Below are 6,103 nucleotides of genomic sequence, written 5' to 3' on the forward strand. Positions count from 1 at the left end.
TGAGCTAAGCCTGAGATCAGTAGTGAGTGGACTGATCAGGCTCCTTAGTGTTGATGTTTTGTCTCCATAGTACTCAAGATTTCATTCTCCCTGGGGCCACCACTGCTGCCTTCCCAGCCTCCCTTCCTGTTCATGCACTTTTGGCACAATCCTACCAATTGCTTGCTCTGAAGTCCAGCATCCAAATGCTTTGATCAGAACAAGACATCCAACCATGTGATCTCAATGGTGAGGTATTGCCCCAATCAACCTTCTCATTATTGACCTTTTGGCTAGTTTTGGCTGGGAACGGAGCAACAAATTCAAGGAGAAGGGAAAAAGTTGATTTGATTTGAATTCAGACATGACTATCAATACAATCTGAGTACAATCTATATATGTATATAAATGCTCTGTGCATAATGAGTACCTTAAAAACAAAAGAACCAATGAACGAAATCACACCAAATTTTGCAACAAAACGCCTCACAACACCAGGAGTGACCATCACTCAAAAAATATTATTTTGTCATTTGGGTGTTGTAGTTGCTGGGATTTATAGTTCACCTACAATCAAAGAGCATTCTGAACTCGATCAAGGATGGAATTGAACCAAACCTGGCACACAGAACTCCCATGACCAACAGACAACACTAGAAGGGTTTGGTGGGCATTGACCTTGAGTTTGGGAGTTGTAGTTCACTTACATCCAGAGAGTATCTGGGCCAAACTTGGCACAAGCACTCAATACGCCCAAATATGAACACAGATGGAGTTTGGGGGAAATAGACCTTGACATTTGGGAGTTGTAGTCACTGGGATTCACAGTTCACCTACAATCAAAGAGCATTCTGAACCCCACGAATGACAGAATCGGGGTAAACTTCCCATACAGTACTCCCATGTCCAACAGAAAATACTTAAGGCCATCCAATCCAACTCCCTTCATCAGGGCAAGAAAATGTAATCAAAGACATCCTGACAAAGGACCGTCCTGACAAAGGACAAAGGACCATAGATATAGATAGATATATATTATTCTCACACAGAGAGATACAGTATCATAGATTTGAATGGGACCCTTAAAGAAAGACAATTATATGTTGCATGTTCCAGAGCAGGCAAACCAGACACTTTCCACACCAACACTGACAAAGAAACAGCAAAAAATACTGTTTACCCACAAGCACAAAGAAATTACATATATTAGAAACCAACACTTTCTCATTACTTTATTTTCCAGATCAACAGACTGGGCCACAGCAACGTGTGGCAGGGGACCGCTAGTACGTTATAAGTACCAACGGGGTGAATTTAGGGCAGCTTTTAATGCAGAATACTGATTTATTTCCTGGTGTCTTTTCTTCTTTCTTCTTTCTTAGGTGATCCCTCATTGTCCGAGTATGATGGCCTTCCAATTGCAATGTCTTGGTGGTGGATAGGTAGGTAGCCTAATTCTTGACCCGCATGTTCTTCCACACTGAGGGGATCGGTTTCCTGGTAGAAGGCGGTCCTGGTCAGGGTTGGCTTGACCTGTCTTCCTCTTAGCACATTTCTCCCTTTCACCTTCCATTTGTGCCTCTTTGAATTCTGCAGCACTGCTGGTCATAGCCGACCTCGAGTTACAGCTCTTATTTATTTATTTATTTACGGCATTTCTAGCCCGCCTTTCTCAGCCCTAATGCGACTCAAGGAGGGTTACAGATGGCTAACAATCCAATGCCAAACATTTATAAAAGATACAATTAAAAACATTCAACACAGCACTATGAAAACCATATAAAACCCATTAAAAACATAAAATCACCAGAGTCGTCCTGTTAAACTCATCGTCTAGTAACATCATTGGGTCATTCCAAGTTCATTCTTCATAGTTTCATGTTCATCCATTATGCTGCATTTTCAAAAGCTTGTTCGAAGAGCCAAGTTTTTTACTTTTTTTTAAGTCAGGAGGGAGGGGGTGATCTAATATCCCTAGGGAGGGAATTCCACAGCTGAGGGCTCAAGGGCTAGGTGTATATGCCACAGTTTTTAATGTTGGCTTTAAGTCCATCTTTAAATCTCTTTTCCTGTCCCCCAACATTACATTTTCCATTTTTGAGTTGGGAGTACTGTAACTGTTTTGGAAGATGGTGATTGGGCATTTGGACAATGTGGCCAGTCCAGTGGAGTTGATGGCGTAGGAGCATCACTTCATTACTGGTGGTCTTTGCTTCTTCCAGCATGCTGACATTTGTCTGCCTGTCTTCCCGAGAGATTTACAGGATTTTTCGGAGGCAACACTGATGGAATCATTCCAGGAGTTGCGTCTGACGTCTGTAGACAGTCCATGTTTCACAGGCGTATAGCAGGGTTGGGAAGACAATAGCTCAAGGGCCAGGGCTTCCCAGTTCTTGATGTCTATGCCACAGTTTTTAAGCTTGGCTTTAAATCCATCTTTAAATCTCTTTTCTTGTCTACCAACATTGCGTTTTCCGTTTTGAGTTGGGAGTATAGTAACTGCTTTTGGAAACAGTGATTGGGAATTCAGACAACGTGCCCAGTCCAGCGGAGTTAATGATGTAGGAGTATCACTTCAGTTCTGGTGGTCTTTGCTTCTTCCAGCCTGCTGACATTTGTCTGCCTACCTCTCCAAGAGATTTACAGGATTTTTCAGAGGCAACACTGATGGAATCGTTCCAGGAGTTGCATCTGACGTCTGTAGACAGGCCATGTTTCACAGGCGTATAGCAGGGTTGGGAAGACAATAGCTTTATAAGCTTTACTAGCTGACCCCTGCCACACGTTGCTGTGGTCCAGTCTGGTGATCTGGAAAATAGTGTTGGTTTCTAATATATGTAATTTCTTTATGCTTGTGGGTAAACAGTATTTCTCATCAGTGTTGATGTAGAGATTGTCTGGTTTGCCTACTCTGGAACATGCAACATATCATTGTCCTTTTTTAGAGGTTCCTTTGAAACCTATGATACTATTTCTGGAATATATGTGTGCGTGTGTGAATCCTATCTATTTATCTATATCTATGGCTGGATGGCTCTTTCTCAGGAGGGCTTTGATTATGTTTTCTTGCTCCGATGAAGGGAGTTGTATTGGATGGCCTTAAGGCAGCATTTCTCAACCTGGGGGTCGGGACCCCTGGGGGGTGGTCACGAGAGGGTGTCAGAAGGGTCACCAAAGTCCACCAGAAAACACAGTATTTTCTGTTGGTCATGGCGGTTCTGTATGGAAGGTTTGGCCCAATTCTCTCGTTGGTCGGGTTCAGAATGCTCTTTGATTGTGGGTGAACTATAACTCCCAGTAACTACAACTCCCAAATGTCAAGGTCTAGTTCCCCCATACTCCATCATATTTCAGCATATGGAGTATTTGTGCCAAGTTTGGTCTAGATCCTTCATTGTTTGAGTCCACAGTGCCCTCTGGATGAAGGTGAACTACAACTCCAAAACTCAAGGTCAATGTCCACCAAACAATTCTAGTGGTTTCTGTTGATCATGGGAGTTCTGTGTGCCAAGTTTGGTTCAATTCCATCATCAGTGGAGTTCAGAATGCTCTTTGATTGTAGGTTAACTATAAATCCCAGCAACTACAACTCCCAAATGACAAAACCAATTTTTTTGAGTGATGGTCAGTCCTTGGGGTAGTAGGTGTCTTGTGGCCAAATTTGGTGGCAATTGGTCCAGCGGTTTTTGAGCTATGATGTCACTCACTATGCACAGAGCATATATATATAATTTATTTATTTTATTTACATCACTTATATCCCGCCCATATCAGCCCGCAGGCGACTCAGGGTGGTCTACATTTTGGCACAATTCGATGCCATCAATACAACAGCAAAAACAATTAAGTGCATTTAGACAAAAAAGACAGTGCAATAACAATTTAAAAAGAGCTATATCCTCTCAATCCAATCCTCATCCGTTTCATCGTCTTGGCCGTTCCTGGGTCATTCTCCATCTCAAGCTTGACTATTCCGGGGTTCCGAATGCCTGCTCGAAGAGCCAGGTTTTCACTCTCTTACGAAAGGTCAGGAGGGAGGGGGCTGATTTAATATCCCTAGGCAGGGAGTTCCACAGCCGAGGGGCCACCACAGAGAAGGCCCTGTCTCTCGTCCCCGCCAAGCGTGCTTGCGAAGCAGACGGGATCGAGAGCAGGGCCTCCTCAGATGATCTTAACTTCCTGGAGGGTTCGTAGGAAGAGATGCGTTCGGATAGGTAGGCTAGGCCAGAACCGTTTAGGGCTTTATAGGCTAAAGCCAGCACTTTGAATTGGGCCCGGTAGCAAACTGGCAGCCAGTGGAGCTGGCGCAGCAGAGGAGTTGTGTGCTCCCTGAGCGCCGCTCCTGTTAGCAACTTGGCTGCTGCACGCTGGACCATTTGAAGCTTCCGGGCCGTCTTCAAAGGCAACCCCACGTAGAGCGCGTTGCAGTAATCTATGCGGGATGTAACCAGAGCGTGGACTACCGTGGCAAAGTCAGACTTCCCAAGGTACGGGCGCAACTGGCGCACAAGTTTTAGTTGTGCAAATGCTCCCCTGGTCACCGCCGAAACCTGGGGTTTCAGGCTCAGCGATGAATCCAGGATCACACCCAAGCTGCGAACCTGCGTCTTCAGGGGGAGTGTAACCCCATCTAACACAGGCTGTAACCCTATGCCCTGTTTGGCCTTTTGACTGACCAGGAGTGCCTCTGTCTTGTCTGGATTCAGTTTCAATTTGTTAGCCCTCATCTAGTCCGATACAGCGGCCAAGCACCAGTTCAGGACCTGAACAGCCTCCTTAGTAGTAGGTGGGAAGGAGTGACAGAGTTGGACATCATCTGCGTACAGATAACACCGCACCCCGAAACTCCGGATGATCTCCCCCAGCGGCTTCATGTAGATGTTAAACAACATGGGGGACAGTATAGAACCCTGCGGGACCCCACAAGACAATGGTTGTGAGGTCGAGCAGTTGTCCCCCAGCAACACCTTCTGGGTACGATCCTCTAGGAAGGTCCGGAGCCACTGCAGAACAGTTCCTCCAAGGCCCATTCCCGCGAGGCGTCCCAGAAGGATACCGTGGTCGACGGTATCGAAGGCCGCTGAGAGGTCCAGCAGAACCAACAGGGACACACTCCCCCTGTCTAGCTAAAGCTTTCCTGGTGTGGATAGCCTCTAAAAAGGAGGACCATATTTGTATTTTTTAAAATATATATATTACAAATAGACTAAGGAACGGGTATTCAGGAAAGAATTAAGGAAACAAGTGATATAAAGTGGGGAGACAGAGGGAAAAGAATCTTTGCAAAACAATAAGAAATGGCTCATTGCGGAGCCTACCCATTTTTGTTTTTGCCACATGGGCAGGCTTTAACAATGAAGATGAAGCACTTTGATTACAGCACAGAAATTATCTTTGCTGTTCTTCTTTTGGCTCATTGGGCAAGAACAACATTTAGGGAATGCTAAAATTTGCTAGTCAAGAATCAACTGTACTCTGGCACCTCAAGGAACAGGGCCAGAGACACATGGATTAACAGTATTGTCAGCCAACATTTATTATAGTCAGGTCTGAAGCACTCATGCTGAGATAAAATTTACAGACAGTCATATTCTGAATGGCTGTATGACACTTTCCAGCTGGTGGTGGCAGGCAGGGGGTTGCTTTCCTCTTTCTTGCGAAACAGCAAGGGAGATTGATTAGCTGGGCAGACCAGTTTCAGAGCTGGAAGCCAGTTCTTTCAAGCAAGGAAAGGGGACTTTTGATCATGATAATAAATGAGAGCAGACAACGGGCCACCTTAATGAGGGCTGCATGGAATTACTTGTCTGCTATAATTCTGTCAGCATATTGAGATGTGTCCAAACAGGTATCATGAAGGACTTTTCTGCTGTTATAGTGAGCTTAGCTGAGCATTGTCTGACCCACTCTTGTAGACTTACTTACTACTTACTTACTTAGGAAATCCCTTGTAGCCTGAGGATGATGATCCTTCAAGTGTAGTGTCTTGGCAGAGGGTCCATAGGTGGCTGTGGAGCCCTATTCTTGATCCGCATGTTCTCCCACAGTGAGGACATCAGTTTCCAGATGGAAGGCGGTCCCAGTCAGGGTTGGCTTGATGCACCTTCCTCTTGGCACATTTTCC

Source organism: Anolis sagrei, chromosome X (genome assembly GCF_037176765.1).
Source record: "Anolis sagrei isolate rAnoSag1 chromosome X, rAnoSag1.mat, whole genome shotgun sequence".
Lineage (NCBI taxonomy): Eukaryota > Metazoa > Chordata > Lepidosauria > Squamata > Dactyloidae > Anolis > Anolis sagrei.